General features: G+C 44.0%; 1 pseudogene; it reads left to right on the top strand.

Moving 5' to 3' along the window:
- Positions 1–8,597: 8,597 nt before the first annotated feature.
- Positions 8,598–8,777, top strand: LOC142589176 (U2 spliceosomal RNA; annotated as a pseudogene).
- The last annotated feature ends 13,681 nt before the right edge of the window (positions 8,778–22,458 follow it).

Genomic DNA, 22,458 nt, shown 5'->3' with positions numbered 1-22,458 from the left:
CCTTAATTTAAGTGCATATTTGCAACTTGTGTACTTGTACTTTTCGTGACAGAATGAAAACTACCAGAGTAACCACCATTTTCAAAAAAGGTGACAAACAAAATGCGAAATTTATCACCCAACATCGATCCTCCCAATTTTCTCAAAGGCTTGGAGAAAATTATGCAAAATCGGCTGCCATCTTTTTGTAGCCGATACCACCTTATAAATGAAGCTCAGTAGGGATTTCTGAAGCACAAATAAACAGAACTGGCACTATTAGATCAGAGAGAGTACATATTAAGAAACTTTGAAAACAGGTTATTAGCAATCCATATATTTGTTGATTATACGCAGGCTTTTGACTACATCAATCACAACATTCTCCTCAGTAAGCTGTAATGGTATGGGGTAAGGGGCACACCACTCGTATTATTACCCTCCTATCTCAATAACAGACATCAGTTTGTCTCAACAAATGAATTCAAATCTCAACCCAAACAAATAATCTCAGGTGTACCACAGGGAAGTATTCTCGGGCCGCTACTTTTCAACATTTGTGTGAATGACCTAATACCCGTTTACCAACAAGCAACATTTGTAACGTATTGCGATGATACTAGTATTTTCTAATCGTCTCATAGCTACACAAAATTACTGAGAATGGCAAATGAACTTCTTGATAGGCTTTATTTTTGGCCAAACAAGAATTTTGTGCACGTTAATTAAACTAAGACCAAAGTAGTAATTTTTCGAACTCCAGGTAAACAAATCTCACAGCGTAACAATATAATGTTTGAGTCTATGAATATTGAGGTTGTGAACACAATGAAAATTCCTGGTGTAACCTTTCCCAGCAGCTTATAATGGGGCGACCACATAGACTCAGTGCCCAAGAAACTCAGCAGCACACTTGGTAGGCTAAGTCGCAGTAGACAAACTGTCCCCACTTCGGTTAAATACTGCTTTATAGTGCTTTGTGTGCCTCGCTTATCAATTATGGTCATTTAGTATAAGGTACTACCACACCAACAAATCTTAACAATATGCTTGTCATGTAGAAAAGGGTGCTACGTATTATTACCGGTGGACCTTACATTGAACCCATCGCACCACTTTTCGATAGATACCACATAAGAAAAATTTATGACTTGTACACATATAGACTCCTACGGGAGTTACTTCAGTATAAAGAAACATAATGTTACGCTTGTGCAAATCACCAACCAGCAAAACAATGTACCTGCCTACACAACCCGCCGCACTGAAATATGGAATGTTGTAAGACATAGGACAAAATATAGCAAACAGATGCTTGAAAATAATTTACCGAGGTATTAAATTCTTTTCAAGAAATAGACATTGCTATTGGAAGAATGAACCCTCCAGAATTTAAGGATTTTCTACGCTCTTATACTGAGGTGTTACTATACGAAATATAACATATTCTTCCCTTAATAAATTTTAAAGAAATCTTTGATATCGCTCATCTCTTAACACTGATGTGGAAACATTACGTTACCTTGTTTACGAGCTTCTTTTGACCATTTTTTTTGCTTTGCAACCACTGCTGTGCGAAGTGTAAAAGATGCAGGGCCGGTCAAGCCTCAAGAGGGCTTTTTACCTGTCATCCTCAACATTGCATTTCCCTTGTTATGTTGTAACGAATACTTTAAGGTGATTTTGATTTGAAATTTTCTCTGTGCCCTCCAAGATTCCGTTGGCGAACACTTTCTCCGTATTTATTGCTGGTGAAATAGCTAACCTTAATACAATGCATCAATTTCTGGCAGCTTGCCCATTTGTCTATCGGTCACCTCAAATGTTAATTGCTACAGTACGCTCATCCACCTCGCGATTATATCCGTGGGGTTGCGTGAAATTGCAAAGGTAGGCAAGCTCTTTCGGCGTCTGTGGCCAGTTTACCCTTTTGATTATCAGCGTATGTTTGGAAATGCCCGACAGCCGTCAACATTGCAAGTAGCGTACTTACTCGAATCTAGGCCGACCCCTATAGTCCCAGGCCAACAATATATATATATATATATATATATATATATATATATATATATATATATATATGTGTGTGTGTGTTACATAGAATGTAGGTCGAACAAAAAGAACGAGGACAGCGTTCACAAAATGCCAACAGCATTTATTGAAGCTGAACGTGCAGAGCTCATTCAACGTCGTCGTCACTGCTAGACTGGTCGCTCTGTTCCTTGTCACTGTCCCCTTCAAACAGTGCACTATCTTCGTTACCGTCAAGCGGATTAGATATGCTGCATTTTTTAAAGGCGCGCACGATCAAAGTACATGGGATGTCGTCCCACGCTGCAGCTACCCAGCTGCGATAGCGATGCACGTTTCATGCGGCCAGTTGCCGTTAGCATGTGGTCTCCGTCAGTCAACAAGTCCGTGTAATATTTCCGCAGACGATCCTCGAAAGGTTTGTTGATGCAGACATCAAGTGCCTGCAACTGTCCCATTATGGCGCCCGGTATGACAGCAAGGTCCGTGTTCGCTTGGGCGAGCGCAGCCCTGTAGTTTTCGGTCAAGTGCCCACAGTAAGTGTCGACGACAAGGAGCGATTTCTTTGTAAAAAGGGCTCCTGAACGCTGTCGCCACACAATCTTATCCAACTTTTCCACCATTGTACCCGTCATCCACCTGTTCTCATTTTCCCGCGCAATGACATTTCTTGGGACAGTTTCTCGAGCAGGCAGTGTCCTACTTTTAAATATCTTATAAGGAGAGGCTTTATGTCCATCAGTTGTGCAGCACAGCATCACATTGGCATGCTCCTTCTCGTAGCCCTCAGAGCGCACCTTCACCTCCTTGGAACCCTTTTCGTTCACGGTGTACGCCACTGGCATATCAAAATACACAGCCGTCTGGTCAGCGTTGCCCATTTGCCCAAGGTTGTAGCCTGCCGCTTCTCTATTTCGCAGCACGTAGCGCTGAAAAGCTATCACCTTTTTCTGGAAATAGCTTGGCAGCTTCTAGGTGATTGAAGTGCAATGTCGGAGGCTGAAGGTGAAGCGCTTCATGAATTTCTGAAGCGAGCCCCGGTTGGCTTTGAAATCCTTTGGCGTTAGGCCCCGCTCCCTCGAAAGTTCCCTAGCTTTCGCTTGGAGCACTTCTAGTGTCACTGGAAGGGCAGCTGCTCTCTGCATCCGAACAAAGTCGGCCAAAACTGTCTCCACTTCTTGGTGACGGCCTTTCTTTAGTCCGCTAAATGCCATCCTCGTTGCGGCGCACGCAAAAAGATGCTGTCGTTGTCCCCTACTACGACGGACATTTTTCTTGTCGACGCCGAGGTCCCGTCCGGCTAGAAGGTTCGACGATGCCTCTGCGGCTATCACAAATGTTATCTTGAAAGCGGCACTGTAGTGGCATCTCCAGCTTGGAGCCATCGCGATAACGCCATGCCGCACAGCGATACTGCCGACACGACACAGGTCAAAATGGTGACCTCGCTTGTGGACGGTTGGCTACTGGCATGGGTAGTAGTGGCTACAATACTGATATTTCTAGATGGCGCTAGCTATGCACCATATTTACCAGTTTCGATGAAAACCTGGCGCGTTTTTTTTAAATCCTCGATTCTAAGCTGACCCTAGAGTTTTGAATATTGACATGTGTACTTGTTAGTCTTTATAAGGCGACACGTTTCACTACCTAACAAATGTTATCGCACAGCGCAGGACGCGCCTGCATGTATCGGAAGTTTCTGAAATGTTATCGATGATTCCATCCGCTGTCTGTGACCGAAGCTTGTGTTCTCTGATTGCATGTGTGCGTGACGCGAATAAGGTAGAACTTTGCGAAAGGCACTCGGGTCCCAGCGATTACTCAGCAACATTCGGCGACTGATGTATGAAAGCCGATGCGCTTGACCCGCTGATGAGATTTTCGACGATCGCCGACCGTGTTCGCCACTGTCGTTGTGCTATAAGTGTAGCCAGTTTTTGTGGGCACAGGTTCGCCCAATAAAAGTTAGTTTTGTCTTTCGCAGTATTGCTACTGCGTTCTTCAACGTCACCACCACGTGACAATATGATTATTTGAAAGAAACAATCGCCCTAGATTCGAATAAGCACGGTAGTTATTTTCAGTACTCGGGTGCTTTTCATGAGGATTTCGTACATATGTATGAGTGATAACCTGCGACCTTTACTTGGCACCCTGATGGCTGTGAGTCATCTCCCGTAGATAGAGGGCAATCACGTTTACATAAAGTATGCATCCATGCTGAGCTATTCGACGTCCACGACTATCAAGGCAGCAAGCGCCTGAAGATGTGATTTTATCAAGGTCTTCATATGTTTTTTTCGGAATGTAGACTGCAAGCAAAAGGTGCACCTTTCTCTCTTACACATGTCAAGCACTTCCTCATGTTGGCATTGCGTGGCATAAAGGCTGGAAAGTGTCCAGATTGACTTAGAAAGAGTCGCAAGGAATGCAAATTGGGATCGTTTGGCCTTTGCTTTGCTACTTTTCGTGTGGTCATTCGAACATTTCGCCCTGAGATTTTGTGTGCTTATCGTCAATTTGACATACCTCACTGCTTTGAAAAGGTGTGATACATGACTTACTTGCTGGTTGTATGGTTTTTATGGCAAAATATTGTCCAGCAAAAGTTAGAACATTGTTCCTAATTTTTTAACCAGGCGCATGAACTCTTCCAGCCAAATGAGAAACCGTTATGTTCGTACGCATGAAAAGTCCTATGAAAGCTGAACACAATTTTTTTCCACTTAGGGAATACTTTGGCATTACCCTTTGCGCATACTACGGTGAAAGAAGCGCTCACATTCTCCACTTTCATTAATTGTCATACATTCGTGGCATAGCAAATGGAAACGCGTATGTCTGTCGGTTTATATGTCAGTGGTCTATGCACAACCTGAAAGTACTGTTCTCATCAGGCACACTTTTTAGAAGTGATGAAACTGGGATGTGGAACCCATTATCATTTTATTGTGTACCATGTGGTCTAGTTCAATTTTGAACCGTATTTCTCACAATACAGTTCCTAGGACCTCTTGTGGACTACACTTGTGTCTCACAGCTTGAATGCAAATTCCCGGAAATACATCGCAGGAGCGTCATACATGCAGCATTACTTGGAGTTGAAAGAAGCTGTTTATTGAGCAGACTGTTCAGTTTCCTGTAGTATAGCATAGTAGTACCTCAAGTACTAACTCATTTAACACAACCTGCATTGCACAATACGTTGTAATACAATTTCATGTGATCCTCCCAACATTTATCAACAATTTGTCGATTACTCATTCAGGCAGCAGCTAGCAGTAAATAGTTGGAGGTATAGGCATGAACTTGCTCTTACAAAAACATTCACTCTAGATCTGGTGTAATGGTGCTAGCTGTTCTATAGAACACTCAACCTGCAGGTGAATTTCGGCATTTTGGTGAAATCTGCAATGTGCATTAAATCGAAACTTTCTTATATTGCAGTTTCACTTACGATGCATATAAGTGAAGTAGCGCATGAGTTTTACACGGAAGAGGCCAAAACATTCTCGAAAATACCGTGCAATTGAAATAAGCGAATTTGAATGAGAAAAAGGTAAAAATATTATTGAATATGAAAGTCGGCGACAACACGCTTTCGTGCAGTGTCGTCAAATCTTTCACATTGGCGTTGCGCACCAGTGGCAGCCATGCTTGGTTTGGCCCCATGGCTTTGGCCCTGCTGCTGACAGTGTCGCCTGAATTGGGACTACACTGGCACTGAAAGTGCCGGCGGTGGGGAGTGAGTGCTTTGTCTGCCTCTCGCATCGAAGCGTCTCGGAAACTCGAGATTACTCAGTCTCCAAACCTCAAGGCACGAGAAAGTGCACATGATGCCATACCATCTCGGTGCACCGACTCTTTGCACTCACTGCAGATTACTTTTAAACGGTGCACAGGCGGCGCATGTGCTCAGCCACGTGCACCTACGACTGCGAACGTGCTTAAAATACATAAGCAGTGGGGGTCATAGCGCTAAACAACGCGGAGGAGAGCGAGACAAGAGGACGAGTGCAAACTTTCAAGTGAGTGTTTATTAAAAAACACCCTATTTGTAGGCCCACACACCGAATAGGCGCAATCACCGCACATGAAAACCAGCCGCTTACAAGAACACAGATTCAGTTGTAGTCGGTGCAACTGACGGGTTAACTGGTGCTGTTATCATTGGTCCTTACTGTCAAATCAGCTTCAACAAATCCTTGCTAGGACTGCCATTGCGGTATCTAACCAACGAGCCCAGACAAGCATATTTCTAAATGACATGTGCAAACTCCCTCCCCCCCTCCAACGTTCTTGATAGTGTTACCGCATCCCACCCTTTTCCCCTTGATTGCACACGAAAACGGTGCTATAAAACCACCATCCTCCTCCACTCACCATCGTCTCCCATTACTCACTCGCAGCCAAACATTACATCATTTGAGGCACAGAAATTGCACACGCACATTATATCGTTCATGACAATGCTTCAGCTGAGTGGTCATGCAGCACACAATCTTAGAGGTGCATGCGCAAGCAGCTGAATATAATTCTACCATTTAACCATCTTCATCCGCACAAGCTTGGTATGTTGTCTCGGCATACCTATACGGTGGAAGTGACATTTCCTTACATTGAAATCGAGTTTAAAGACATTTAAGTATATTGAAATTTGAAACACATGTTCGATAGACAACAACTCCTAAAAAGTTAAAAAAATGTGTTGCATTGCTGAATCTATTACACTGACAATCTCTTGTGTGAAGGTGTAACTGTATATCTATTTATAGCTAAGATTTCCTACACCATCTGATTGAATTCATTCAGTGTGTAAATTGAAATGCTGTATGCAAAACCTTACTGTACGTGCTTTCATACACCTCAGTTGTGCACTTTCTAATCGCCATGTTGACACTTGATGAATTATGAACCATTCATCACAAACCATTGTTACAAGTGGCCATCCTCAGCTGTCACGTTTCTTGCCTCTGTTGTGGCCTTCCATAATTGTATCGAAGCAAGTGCAAGTTTTTTATGCTCCTTCATTTTTCTTTCTTTCAGGCAAATATAGAAAATTGCCTTTCAACTTCGGGACAGCACCTGAGCTCTCTCTTCCTGTGCCATCACATCGCTATATACAAGGATCACACAAGTGCCACGACAACAATACTGAATAGAAATGCTATTACATTTCGACTTGCCTAAGCTCATAACGTAATGAGAGTAAGTTGATGTCAATTCTGCTTCCGTGACCATATCTGTGGCATATATGACACATTCACTTTCATTGTCATCACTTCTAATTATCTGTGACACCGCGCTGTTCACAGTATTTTGTGCCACAACTTCTTCTATGCGAGGAATGGTAGGGCTCTGTATAGCTGACATTTCAAAGACGTTACACACGGCATGATCTGTCATAAATGAGGCGTTAGTATGGGCATGACAAACTAGATAAACTGTACTTGCGGTAGCCAAACCGAATGTTTTAAAAAATTAGCTATGTGTCTCTTCCATGGTCATCGTGTTTGTGTCAATTCAGCAATATCGCATAGAAATGGCGCAAAACAAGCACTGAGGTTAATTTGAACTTTCTTGGGATAAAAGTTGTCTTTGTGTCTTATTACTACTCCGTCGAGATGCGAAACATGAACAGTCAACATGCAAAGCTAATTTTGAGAATTCAGCTCCCCAACTTTAAAAAAAATTAAATTATGGGGTTTTACGTGCCAAAACCACTTTCTGATTATGAGGCACGCCGTAGTGGAGGACCCCGAAAATTTAGACCACCTGCGGTTTTTTAACGTGCACCTAAATCTAAGTATACGGGTGTTTTCGAATTTCGCCCCTATCGAAATGCGGCCTGCGTGGCCGGGATTTGATCCCGCGACCTCGTGCTCAGCAGCCCAACACCATAGCCCTGAGCAACCACGGCGGGCCTCCCCAACTTCGTTACTCGTTTCCCTGATACCTTGAAAAAAATTCACTGCCGTTTCACTCTGTGAAGGTCGATGATTAGCGAAGCTCGGTTTATGGGCATTTCAATGACGGACTGCCATTGCCGCGCGGGACATGCCATATGAATATAAATGTAAGGCGGGCGCGATTAGCCGCTGCTCCACGATGCTGACCCGCTGAAGATGGTCAGGCACCAGGCGGTACATATACCCATCTATTGTGGCAAAACTTGGCACGACACCTTTTACTAACGAATTCCGGCACGTATAACAGACACGCACCTGACGGCACTCCGAGGACGCACGCTGCTTCACCTTAGCCATGGCCATCGTGCTTTGGTCAACGTTGCGCAGCGCAGTAATGGTTGTGAAATCGCTGCAAAACCACAAGCGGTCACACACAAAAAAGACCACACAAAATTGGTTCCCCACCCACTTCCCCTGAAACGGGGCTGTTCCTCCGGTGAAACGTTCCACGTTTGCAGGATCGGGGCCACATGGACGGTTCGCATTTCTTTCCGCCTCCTGGTCCTGGCAGGCAGCGCGCTTACTAGTCCGCCACGACGGGAGAGCAGAAGGAAAGGGAAGGAGATACGCAAGCGCTTGCAACGCCGACAAAGAGAGGGCAGTGCGAACGTAGACATAGCCGACGCGATTCAAAGTGTAGTATTAGTTCTTATCAGATTAAAATCTGATACGGGTTGTATTTGGACCTAAGATAATAAACCTATTTTAGCAAGTTGGCGGAGAGCATAAAGCCTGCGTCACCTCCGCCACGGGTCGGTCTAGTATAGCACCATCTTCGGGACGGGCGCACGTATTAGGATAATTTGTCCATCTGCACGGCTTGATAGACGCACGCAATTATTACAGCGACGTTGTATATGGCTAGGTTCAGGAAAAAATTGCCATGTAAAAGCCATGTAAAACTAGAATTTCTCCCCAGTGCGCCGATACCGAAGATAGTGCAATACCGGGTGCATCCGCGGCAGAGATGAAGTATGCTTTAAGCACTCCGCTAACGTGCAAAAATAGGTTTTACACCTCAGGTCTAAATTGGAACCGTATCAGATATTTAGCTGATACGGGTCAGTTACTACGATTTGACCCGCGTCGTCCAAGTCTACGTTCGCACCGCCCTCTTTTTGTCAAAACACATTTTTGGTAAAATTTTGGCTACACAATGGAAAGTGGTTATTCTGCTTCATGTTGGAAAGGATTGGAGTGAGGCGTTACACTAAAGTGAATGTCCCGACCACACGTCAATGGTCGTTTGTCTATTTGACATTGGGCAAGAACGTGGGTAGCCTGCAAGTACGACAGATTGCGGTATATCGCAATAACCACAAATCAACGTTCCCCTTGGGGACGAAGTAAGAAAAATAAAAGACGAGAACAACGAAGCTATTTATATGTGTCTTTATTCAACCAAAGAAGTTATCACTCAATACACCTTTGCTGGCCATCCTTCTTCACAGAGTGGAAGGGCACTGCATTTTTTTCCAGAACCTAGCCATATTCAGTTTCAGTGTAAAAGTCGCAGTTCAGCTCGAAAGGCGACAGATCAATTGCGATGGCAAATTAGTAGACAGCTATCCGTGGTCAGAACATGTGTATTAGTGGCTCTATAAACTTGTAAACATTCGCTTAGTAACTGTATTAACAAGCTTGATGTCAGCGCGCCCACACAAACATGAAGAGATCACACTTGATGACCGCAGGAACTTTCTGTCAAAACGTTGGCGAGAGAAAGCACGCCAGCAGCAGCGAGCGAAGTACTTTCGCACAAGGATTTGAGCCGTCTGCCCAATGACAGGACGCGCACAATTGTGCGCGGCAACGTTCGTACGCAATATCTGTGCTTGCAACATTCACATATAAAACTATTTTGTGTTGACTTGGCAAAAGAAAAAGGCTACAAAACTACAGCTTACACAGGTTAAGTCCAGACTTTATTTCTTTACATTATTTGTGTGAAAGAAGCTTAAGAATATCACTTTAATTAACGGTATGTGAATTAAACAAGGTGCCCGCCGATACTGTGAAATGTATGTTTGTTACTTTTTGCATTTAGGAAGCTTGAATGCATTTCTGAAAGTCCTGTTTACTTTATTGTGCCTGAGGGGAAAGTCTGGCATAATTGCCCTTTATAAAGACCAGTATCTGTTGTTTCACTCAAAAAAGGGTGTTTGATTTTATTCAAGACGTTTATAAGAGCATTGCCACCACTAAGTTCGAGCGGCTTTGTGAGATATTTTTGCGGGGAGGGAGGACTTTTCATGTTGCGAATATAGATGTGCAATAACTATGAAACCTTACTACTGGTAATATCAGTTATGCAGAAGTTGAATGTGGAATAAATTGGCACAATGTGTAAGATACGGGAGAAATAATTACAATAACTGTCGATGTCAATTACAAATTTCAATTACATTCGTCAAGTCATGCTTATTTGTCACAAGTTGTAATTCTGATACTTTCGTTGTTTGGAATATATGCTACGTACTCAGATGTCGCCACACGTAGCTATGGCCTGACTAAGGACTGAGGTTAAGGTATGCACATAGGTTAAAGTCGGAAAAAGTTAGGACAAGATAATGAGTGGAGATGTCTCGTCTATGGTATAGACTATTGTATTTTAGGCTCACTACAGTCTCATATTAGGTGCATTACTATTTTTCTTTTGTTGGGAAAATATTAAATATTGGTCTCACGCCAACACTCCCAAGTTTTGTGTCTTATCACCGCAAAACTACCTTTCGCAGCAATATAGGTGAACCCTTGAGCTCTGCAATGAGTAAAAACTAGCAAGTTCACTGAATTCTAGAAGCAAAGTGATTACATAATTAGAAGTAATATTTTTCTCAATTGACAAGCCTGGGTAAAAGCGGAGACATGAAAAATTTTTTTTCGTGATTTTACCTATTGTGGTTCAATGCACATTCAACAATGGGAGAAATAGGCGTTTTGAGTAATTGAGTAATTTTGAGTAAAATATTCTGACTGGCGAAAAGGTTTACCTTTTCGCGGATGGAATTGGAAAAAGATTGCTTTAGCGAAAATCAACAAAAATATTTTTGATGAAATGCCTCGAGCCCAAAAGACATTTAGGAGAGCCAAAACCGCCGATATTTGTACCGTATCTTGCGCGGACTCTTTTCTGCTTTTTCGCCTGTGGCACCTCCTTTTTTACATTGCGGTGAGAGTTATATAAACCCACAGGGCGCGTTTTTGCAGTCGGCGTCGCCGTTGTCATCGCCTTGAGATTCTGTACAAAGTTCAAGGGCTATAAAATCGTCGCCTCACGCCGAATTCTGTATGTGTGAATGAAAGCCTGCAAGGGGTAGCGTATGAACGACGTTCAATCTCGCGTGCGCGAGCGAGGAAGGTGGGCCTGAAGCGCGCTGTGCTGTCACGCTCGTAGCACGGGGTGGAGTCGACGAAGAGGCGGCATTCTTCTCCGACGGCTGCTGCTTACGCACCCGCACGGGCCAAATCTTCAAAGTGATCTGCAATGTTTGCTGGGTGCTCATAGTGGCGGCAGCTTCGCACTGGCTGTGCTTTCGAATCTTCGTTTGCGTTAAAGAGAGAAATGCACGACTGTCAATTCGCTTACTTCTGCTTCCGCGATTCCTTACTTCAGCGTTCTGACAGCAAGCTTCCGTGGTCATCGAGCGAGATGTGTTCACGTGTACCTGCGCGCGCGTGACACTGTGCTTAGTAAGAGAATGTTAACAAGTTTATACTGCCACAAAAACTACTATCCTTACTTATACCTATCTATTAAATCGCAGTTGAAGAAAATTCATCCTAGACTGTTCGCCGTACAGAACAAACACATTTATTACGCAGCAACTACCTTTACTTCGAGCGTTCGTGAGTCCCGCATTCGTGCGACCACTCGACAAGTGTTATTCACATTTTGCGCTATGCTGTTATTACAAACCAAATCTATTCTATACATGGATGTTCTCCCCGCTCGAAGAAACGATATAGTTATACAATGTTTTACAGTTGACTATTTCAAGGATTGTTTTCAACTTGGAGGCTGTATTCCGCAGCGGTACTGTATCCACAGTGTTAGAACCGTCATATGCTTCGTAACTACTTACTGCTGCTAAAGCACCGCTGAGTATGGACGGGAAACGCTACAGGAAGGTTAAATTTGACGATGGTATTTTCAGACAAACTCAGCTGATGTGCAAGGCTGATTGTGAGCTCAAAGACGAGCGCACGCATCTTGCTGGGTGTTCTGTCCGCCTATTTACCACCAGGAACTGAGACTATGTGGCCCTAAATCACTTGCGTATGTCTCACAGAATCATTTTTCATGTAAAAGACCCCAGGTAAAGACCCCGTGTAATTACCCCCCCTAAGCAGACCGTGCAGACAAGAAGAACACATCCACAAGAAATTGTCAGCGATAATATACGCGGCATAAAACCTGGAGTGCTCGCTTAATCAGCATGCCACTGCCCATCAATCGTGCTACGACAGATGGCAGTGGCGTGCCACCAACGACATCAGTGAATGGCAAACCTTAAACACACGAATGACCACTTTGCATGAATGTGGGATAGAGTCTAACATGAATGTGGTAGAGTCTACGTGGGCAGAGTCTAACAAGCGGACTGACTGCTAGAGGAAACAAGAGCCTGTAGTGTCTTCTCATTACCCAACATAGCTGGTACTGTGGACGAGCGCCAGAGCAGCTCAGCGGCACTCGCTTGACCCGAAGAACAGCAACGATTTTGAAGCAGAAAAGGCGCCGTGGAAGAATGTTTTTGTTAAGATCGGGAAAAAACTCCGGGCGGTAAAAGAGAACAGGGGAAAAATTGTTGTGGAGAAGCGTACACCGATTCTGTGGGAAACACGTCGTACGTCTGTCGATTACACGACAACTGGTCCCTCTGATTTACGTGACCAGCAGAAAATTCTGTATTGAACTAGTGCTGGGGATAAGGCTAATTCAACGCAAAACTGAAACGTACACACCAATAGTGGGGGCGAGAAGAACCTCTCGTGTTGGTCCTCTCATTTATCATGTGTCTACGTTTCAGGCCTAATTCTCCTCAACGGTTCTGAAAGAACAAAAATCCCAAAAATGCCTATTATCTAGTTCGGTCTCCCCACAACGCAGCATAGGGAGAAATATTAAAGCGAAAATCTTAAGTACCTCTAACCCCCTTGGTCTTGAAAAAAACGCCCCAAATTGTGAAGTGGTTCAAAACTAACATCATCAGCAATGACTGAGAGCTCCTAAGGAAGCAAAAAAAAAAAACACAACGGCTCATCCCTCTCATAATGCAGAGGCTACAAGCACTGACAGAAGTGAAGCATACAATGTATACATCCATTAGTAAAACACATTCAACGTATGGAAGCGCGGTGTCTAGACGAGTGGTACAAAAAATATACATACTCAAGCGCTCACACCCCGGTAGGCAATGGCTCATACCTAAGTAAGCAAAAAAAATTACAATGGCTTTTACCCCCGTAGGTCTGAAGCCACAAACGTTCTACGAAGTGAAGCGAACAGTCCATACATTCAATATTATCACGCATAAAACTCGTATAACAGGATACGTTCCAATACTAGGATGAGATAATGGAACGCAAATTCAAAGAGAAATGTTGGCGCGAGTATGACCCCGCTATACGAGCCTACGAACAACCGAACGAACGAACTATGGAAAGAAGAATGATAGGTGTAACGTTAAGGGATAAGAAAAGATCAGATTGTGTGAGGGAACGAGGGAAGTAAGCTTGTGAGGAGTTCACCGCGTGCCGATTGGCTGCTCTCTCCGCCCCGCTCTCAGAAATTTTGCATACTGCCATTCTGTGACATAGGAGTAACCGAACAGAACGCGTATCGAACAAAGATCTCCGATAGCGCCCCTGGTCTCAGCTAGACCGCTCATTTTGTACTATCATACCGTTTGCATGCTTTGGTCTCGATCGCGCTTGTTTCTATTGTCATGGCTTGCAATTGTTTGAGAGCGCAGCTCTTAGGCGCATTCTCCTGCGGCGAGCGTTGGCGGTGCCACGGACACCGAGTGAACGAGCACGTCACCGAGCTTAAGAAAAAGCGGAGAGGAGGGGGCGGCGATGTTGGCTACGAGATGGCGCCTGAGCCACGTGCGTGTTCTGATAGACATGTCGGAGGCGGCTGCTGCGAATGGCGCCCACCCGTCACCGACGCGCAGGCTCTCGCGATTTCCAGAATAGCGAGGCAGTCACGGCAAACTGAACTCCGTCTGCAACGCGGCGCGCGAGAAAGATTGCCTGCGCCATCAAATATATGGCGAAATGAAAACACGTACACAGCTGGGCTGTTATCGCGCATGAGGCTGTATTGAAATCGTAGGTGAATAGAATTTTGCCTAACGCATTGGCCGCTTGAAATGCTTTAAAGCGCCGCAAAATTTTATGAAGGAACGGGTGCCCGCATGCTTTGGCACACCATCCGTGCCATGGGTAAGCCATGAAAGCACCCAGCTTCGCACTTCAGATCTAACTTGCTACCGATCGTACACCTAGCTCTTCGAGGAGGCAGTATGCACGGCATTCTTCTCTAGTTTACCGTACTTCTGCACTAAAGGCTCTGCGAACTGAAAATACAAAATGACAGCAAATTCGAAGGTTTAGTCACAATGGAAAAAAAATTGCTCTCTCATTCGGCCCCATTTACAAGCTAAATGCAGCGGAAGAAATCGGCTTTAAAAAGAGCCTGTGCCAGCGAAGCTGATGCTCCTGGTAGAATTAAAGGAAATCATGGCCTCAGGAGAACGGCCAGACAGGCGGACACTGATGTTGGAAAAGTCAGTTGCTGAACTATTAACTCAAAGCGAACGTATTAACTCAATAGAAACTACACTGGATGATTCGCCGTCTCACAGGCCACACGAATACTGGAAGGCGATCTGCTCTACTAAGGCGCAGCACAGAAAACTTACTGCGAAGAACTGCCATCTACGAAAAGCCTAGGTTGTTTGGGGACAATGAACACGTTGAAAACCCCTAAAAATGCATGCGCACAGCTAATCAATCAAATGATGGAGTTCAATGCAGCCATGAATTCTCTGAACAATAACCAGTTGGATGATGGCTCGCACACTAACTCCGCATCAATTAAAACACAACGTGCCCCTCAAGCACCTACAATCTCATCCACACGTAACGCGTGCTACGCGGTGTGTCCTGGCATCTCTGCTCACATCCACATAGTATAAAACAGTGTACAACGCAATAAAGGTGGTTCTTCCTGTGCCACTCGCAATGTCAGCGTTATGTGACTAGAAGCATGGCGTCAGAAGTTCCACGCAGTAAGGCTTAACGACCTAATCACGCCACAACACTGGATGTGACGTCATAAAACCAAGGCAGGCAGACCGCACGATGGAAAGGCTTCTGCCTCATTGGCCGCTCATCCTCTCGGAGACCACTGCGGAGAAGAGGAAGAAATTGAAAGAACGCGTCGGCCTATACTTCAAGGCAAGGACCAAGGAACGCACGAGGGCGGAGAAGGCTGCCATGTTTCTTCACATAGCCAGTGAAGAGGATATCAACGTGTTCAACACCTTTGGCCTGACGTCAGCACAACAGAACTATTACGCCAAAAGTCCTCAAGTTCGAAGACTACAGCACACCGCAGCGCAACGAGAGGTTTGAAAGGAAGGTCTTACGTTCTCGAATCCAGCATGAGTAAGAGCCGTTTGAGAAATTCTTGCGAGATGCTCAGATAAAAGCAGAGACGTGCACTTTTGGAAGCCTGAGAGCCTCGCTAATAAGCGACTAGCTTTTTATTGTGGAACAAAAGATAGGAAGCGGAGAGCTCGACTTCTCAGCGAAAGAAATCTGACCACTCCACAAGCTATAGACTTTTGCAAAGCCGATGAGGTTGAAGTGAGTCATACGCAAGTCTGCAATAAAGAAGAGCAAGCAGCAAAAGCGGGTGATGTCGAGAAGCGTGATCTAGCAGCGCGAGAGATATTCCAGAGGGAAGCGAGAGACATTTTGCCGTTTCCTACAAAGCAAGAAACAGTGGGAGCTGACCGCCTTAGAGATTCGTCTGAAGAAGAAAGCGATCTCAACGAATTGACACTGTGAATCAGTGGGGTCGAGAACGATATAAGGCATGGTTGGTTAATCGACACTACAGTGGATACACGCACAGAGACTTTCAAAGATAACACTGGAGCTGAAGCTAATTTGTTGGCGCGCTCTCTGTTGGAAAAGTTTGCCCGTGCGACGAACCTTTGCGCAAGCAAGATGATGCTGATGAACTGCGAAGAAAATATTATTGAGCACTTCGGAACCGACTCTTTCTGACTTCGGTAGGGGAGACAAATGTGCAAGCAAATATTTATCGTGAAAAAGTGCAAGCCAGAACTGTTGGGACTCTCAACATGTGAGCGTCTCGGCCTCGTATTTCGCGCTTACGCGTTTTCAAGTCAACCAAATGAAGCGGCCGATTTGCTTCGAATTTCCGGACTTCTTCAATGCTTTTGGATGCGCCAAGAGTCATTATTCCATCAAGCTGAAGGAAATAGCCAGGCCTGTAGCTTTATTTTCAAAACGTATTCCACATGCTAGGCAGGCTGTACTCCGCGCAGAATTGCAATGCTTGCAAATCAAGGGCATAATAGTGGGAATGGAGATGGCCCTGGAATGGGCGAATCAGATTGTTATTGTTCTAAGAAAGGCGGTGGCATTCTAATCTGCATGGATCCGCGACACATCAGTGAAGACATCAAGCGCGAGAGGTACGAGCTTCCTAGAAGCGAGGATATCGGGGCCGAGTTGGCTGTCGCCACTCATTTCAGCAAACTTGAAGCCAATCATAGATTTTACAAGATATCATAAGACGAACAGTCGTCGAAAATCTGCGCATTAAGTATACCGCATCGGCTATGCAGGTTACCGAGATTACCGCTTGACTTGAGTCCTGCATGACAGATATTTCCAAGGGAAATCAGCCGAGCACTGGACAGACTCCCTGGCGTAAGAGCGGCAGGTAAGCATATCAATGCTCGTAATCATTTGTTGTGTCAAGGCACAGACCTAATTAAGAGCAAGATTACCCTGCAAGAAGTCCCTAGACATTTGCTAATGGAATATCTAGCAGCGAAATTATCCAGATGATGAATGATGTGGCCTTATTGTGCAAGGACCACAGAAGGCCAATGAGCGGCTAATGTCAAGTGGTGTATGTTACGACGCTCAAGTGGCCTATAACAATTCGATATGAAGTACGCAAAATATGCGTTGAGGAAAAATCATGAAATTGATGTATGGGGCGCACACAGACATGGTGGACGAAAATAAAAGATAAACTAGAAAGAGCTCATATACTAAAATCTGTGAGTGGTTAGAAGCCCCACTGCCTCCTCAAGGCCCTTCCATAGTAAGGAACACGAGGCGTGCTCTGTACCAAACGCTACCATCGCAACAGCGGCTTGTCAAGAGAGGTCGCGCTACGAGTTTTTGGAGCCGACAACGTGTTGGAGGCAGAGTTTATTAGACAAATCAAATACCCCTTTCCTGTTGAAGAGTGCTTCTGTACCAATAAATATTGCTGGATGCACTTGAAAACGTTATCGGTGAGCCAGAGGAAAGTGTTTTTCTTTCTTTCCGGGTCGGTTTGTTGGCACTCATGTAAGACGCGTCCCAGTTTCTCGAATAAACGGGCTGGAGAGATCATCACCAATTCTAGTATGTGATATGTAGTTAGACAAGCACCTTTGTATAAATTTAAGCAAGTTTCCGTTAATACCCATCTCAGACACATCTCGCAATATCCTGTTGCGCTACGTCGTGTCGTACTCATTTTCCCTGTCGAGAAATATACAAAAATTACTTCGTTCCGACGAAACCATCACGGATATTTTACTCCATACATACGAGAGGGTTTGCTGTAGAACGATCATCCGTGAACCCACCCTGATAGGTCATAAAGATTTTGTTAGTTTCGAGGAACTGTATCGTACGAAGATTTATCATCTTCTCCAATACCTTACAAATACAACTTGTAAGCGCCATAAGAAGGTAACTGATAATTCAAGATGGATCTTTACATTGTTTCAATTTTCGAACTACAATAGCCTCTCTACAAGTTGAACGGAGATATCCAGAATGTCGAATGGTATCGCAAAGGGGAACTAGTGTTATTTCTGTGTGTATGTTCAAGTTCGTGGCCATACCGTACGCGATCTTATATGCTCCAGGTGCAAAGATCTTACGTGCGTTGGATGACTCTCTTAACTCGGCAATCGTGAAATAATGTTTATAAGATTCATACGGTTTGCATTTCCGATCCAGTACATTACGTTCTGCTATTAATTTTGTCTAAGAAACGACTTGGCATAAATAATTGAACTAGAGACGCCATCAAAGTGTTCCCCAAGGGTGTCTGACTGCCTGATCTTTTAAGGTGTTCACTTGTTCGTCGTCTATGGCTAATGAATGGGTTTGCCACCTACCAAGCCTACTAAGCGCATTCGAAAATTTGCCACCTGTGTGTAGGAATGTATGGTGCAAAGAAAATTTTTCCATCTCGTTTTCGGAGCTTGCAGTTGCGTCCGATGTCCCTCGGTATAAATCTGTTTGAACAAGTTTAGATGTTAAGCAGCATGCGACTATCGGAGTATGTCCCTTGCTTTATTTGTGTTGTGTTGTGTTGTGTTTTATGGCACATAGGCAACTAAGGCCATCATGCGCCAAGCTCAAGGTATAGGGGAATTTTCCATGTAATTTTATAAAAATGTAAATAATAGTCGGTGGTGTTGAGTGCTTACATAGGTAGAGTTACCTCATGATGGAGTAAGAAAAAAGGTAGTAACAATGGGTACTGATAAAAACTTTTAAAAGGCGTCGCGTAACCTCAGCAGCCATCCTTGCCACAGCAAGGATCTCGAGGCTCCTAACCAATTAAATAAAGTCCTCAGCCTTTTTCTCAGGAATGAGAAATGGCTGTGGTGTATGAGGTGAAGTACTGCGTGATGATTTACATATCTTTAAGAAAACCAGCTTCTGTTAAAAATCTAAAAACGCTAGACATAGCACAATTGCAATATCACTCAAGAGCAGTGCTGGGTGAAAAGGGATGCATTGGTTATAAAATGGGGAAAAGCACTTTTTCCGTAGCTTTTCCAGTTTACAACACGAAATTAAAATGTGATTGACGGTAAGTTCATCTCCGCAAGTGCAAATTGGTTTGTCTTCCTTCTTCAGCAGAAAGTTGTGTGTAATGTGTGTGTGACCTATACGGAGACGGCAGATAATAACTTCCTTGAAACGCATCTGGTGCACGCATGACTTCCATTCACTTAGAACTGGTTTTATTAATTGTAGCTTGTTATTTAGTTCGCTGTTCCAAGTGGTCTACCATTTTTTCCTAGCGTTACTATGCAGTAAGTTCATGCAATCTCTATAGGGCATATTTACATTCTTAATTTGTTTACCGTAAGCTTGAGCAGCGCATAAATCCGCTCTTTCATTGCCTTTTATGCCGACATGACTTGGTACCCAGCAGAGCCTGATATTTTGGCCTTGAGCTGTGGCTGCTGTAATGCTGTGTATGAGGTCTCCAAGCAGAGGAGCCATTGCATTTCCAGAATGAAAGGCCCTGAGCACACTCAGTGAGTCTGTGTAAATAACACTGTTGGTGAGTCTCTAATTTACTATTTTTTCTATGGCTACACAGATGGCATAACATTCCGCAGTGAAGATGGAAGCACACTGTGGAAGTCTTACTATTTTATTCCAATTCCCCTGTACAGCTGCGCTTCCTACATAAGCATCTCTTTTTGAACCGTCTGTGTAAAAAGCTGCAAAATGGCTGTACTTTTCTTCAAGTGTGAGGAATTCTTGTATTATATGTTGTTGCGGAATTTCTTTTTTACGGGAGTGTGTTAGAGTGAAATCACAGATTTCAGGAAAATTGTGCCATGGCGGCAGTGGACGTCGCCTTTGGGCAATGTTTGGCAACATGTTTAGCATGCCGAGATTTTGGCACATCTCTTCGAAACGCAGGAGGAGTGGCCTAATAGTTGGTGGTTTGTTGTTAAACAGTGTTCTTGATGGGCCCTTTGTAACTATGGGGTAACATAGGTGTTTGGGAAGCGAACGGATTTTGAGAATGTACGAGCTTGTGAGCATGGCTCTTCTATCTGTAAGTGATGGTTCATTGGTTTCTACATGGAGACTGTTTATGGGTGATGTCCTGTATGCACCAAAGGAGAGACGCAAACCTAAATTATGTACTGGATCTAGCCGTTTCAGGTACGATGGTCTTGCTGACCCATACACTATACATCCATAATCCAGGGTAGAGCGTACTACAGAGGGGTAAATTTGTAAGAGACAAGTCCTATCGGCGCCCCAGGGTTTTCTCGATAGCACTTTGAGTATGTTCAGGGACCGAGAAGCTTTCTTTTTCAAAGCATTTATGTGAGGCAGGAAGGTGAGCTTCTTGTCAAATGTTACACCTAGAAATTTATGTTCATTTTTTACAGGCAGATCTATTTCGTTCAGGTGTAGGGTGGGATCTATTTGTATGCCTGGTCTGAGTGAGAAAAGAATGGCCACCGGTTTCTGTGGGGAAAAACGGAAACCATTTCTGTCTGCCCATGTTGCTAGTTTGTTTATTGTTGGCTGTATTTGTCGTTCGCATGTTGATATGTTCGAGGATGTGCAAGCTATCTGGAGATCATCTAGATAGAGAGAATACATAAAGGATCTTGGAATTATTTTCTTGATAGAACTAATTTTTACAATGAAGAGTGTTGTGCTCAAAATACATCCCTGAGGAGATACTCCATTTGCCTGGATAAAATTCCTTGAAAGGGTTGAGCCAAGGCGGACATGAAATGTACGGTTGGACAAGAAGTCCTTCAGACACTTCAACATCCTGCCGCGGATTCCTAGTTCAGCCAGGTCCTGAATGATCCCAAACCTCCACGTTGTATCATATGCCCTCTCTAAATCGAAGAAGACAGATAGACAGTGTTGCCTGTGTATAAAAGCTTCACGAACAGTGTTTTCAAGACGGACAAGGTGGTCGGTGGTGGAGCAAGCCTTTTTAAAACCGCATTGATGGACATCTAGGAGCTCCCGGTCTTCTAACACAAATGTTAATCTGATATTCAATAGACTTTCAAAGAACTTTGCTAGACAGCTAGTCAGAGCTATGGGCCTATAGCTGCTAGGAACTCTGAATGGTTTTCTGGGTTTTAATAAAGGAACAATAATGGCCATCTTCCAGGCTTCGGGAAGTTTCCCCGATACCCAAACTTTGTTACAAAAATTCAAAAGTGCTTCCACAGCCGGTTCAGAGAGATGAGCTAACATATGATAATGTATTTCGTCTGGGCCAGGTGCAGTTTGCTTACCAGCGGACAGTACTCTATTATTTCCTGAACTGTAAGTAAGTTATTATAGGGTTCATTTGTACCGCCACTTGTCGGCAGTCTTTGTCTTTCAGTTGTGTTTTTGTATTTCAGGAATGATTCTGAGTAGTGAGATGAACTGGAGACCACAGAAAAATATTCACCCAGAATATCTGCCTGTTCTATATTTGTCTGTGTACCAGGGTCAGAGAGAAATGGAACCGTGAATGGGGAGTAGCTGCCATTTATGTTTTTTACCATCTCCCACATTTGTTTTGATGTAATTGTGCTATTTATTGAGGACAGGTAACCTTGCGATGAAGTTTTTTCTTCATTACGGCGAATATACCGGTCATGTGAGTTCTGAACTCACATGAAGTTATGAGTTATCACATGAGTTATGCTCTTAACTTTTTGAACTTGATGAAATTTTCCTGCGTTGGGTACCCAGAAAAATTCCCTAGGCTTTGTTTTGTCTCCTTTTTGCGTCTCGGCATTCTTGTGTGTACCAAATTTTGTGATTCTGTTTTGCTACTCCTGAAGACTGAGGAATTTCCAGGCGTGCAGCGGTTAAAATACAGTTGGTGATAGCTTCATTCAGTTGGTCTATGCTTAAATCATCTGAAACTATTTTATCTAGGCTGGCCCTTTCTTTAAAAAGTGCCCAGTCGGCTAAATGTAACTTCCCCCGTCATGGTTTTGTTGGGACGACTTGTGGTGGAGAGGTTAGGCTGAATAATACAGGCAGGTGATCGCTGCCGTATGGGTTGTCGATGACATCCCATTTAAGATCGCTAAACACAGAGGGTGAACTAAAAGACAAATCTATGGAGCTCATTTCTCCCGTGCTCGGAGAGCAGTATGTACTTTTGCCGGTGTTTAGGAGGCAAACATTATTACTTAAAATAAAATCTTCTAAAATACGGCCTCTCGCATCAGTCTGTGCACTTCCCCAAAAACCGTAGTGGGCGTTAAAATCTCCAACTAGCAGGTACGGCTCTGGTAACTGTTCTAGAAGGGTTTCTAAATCAATAAGTGTTACTGTTAGGTGTGGCTCAAGATATATATTGCATATTGTGATCGTCTTAAAATGAATGACAGTGACAGCAACAGCT

This window comes from Dermacentor variabilis, chromosome 7, assembly GCF_050947875.1.
Source record: "Dermacentor variabilis isolate Ectoservices chromosome 7, ASM5094787v1, whole genome shotgun sequence".
NCBI classification, from domain to species: Eukaryota; Metazoa; Arthropoda; class Arachnida; order Ixodida; family Ixodidae; genus Dermacentor; species Dermacentor variabilis.
The sequence above is the reverse complement of the archived record's forward strand: the minus strand, read 5'-3'. Positions and strand labels throughout refer to the sequence as shown.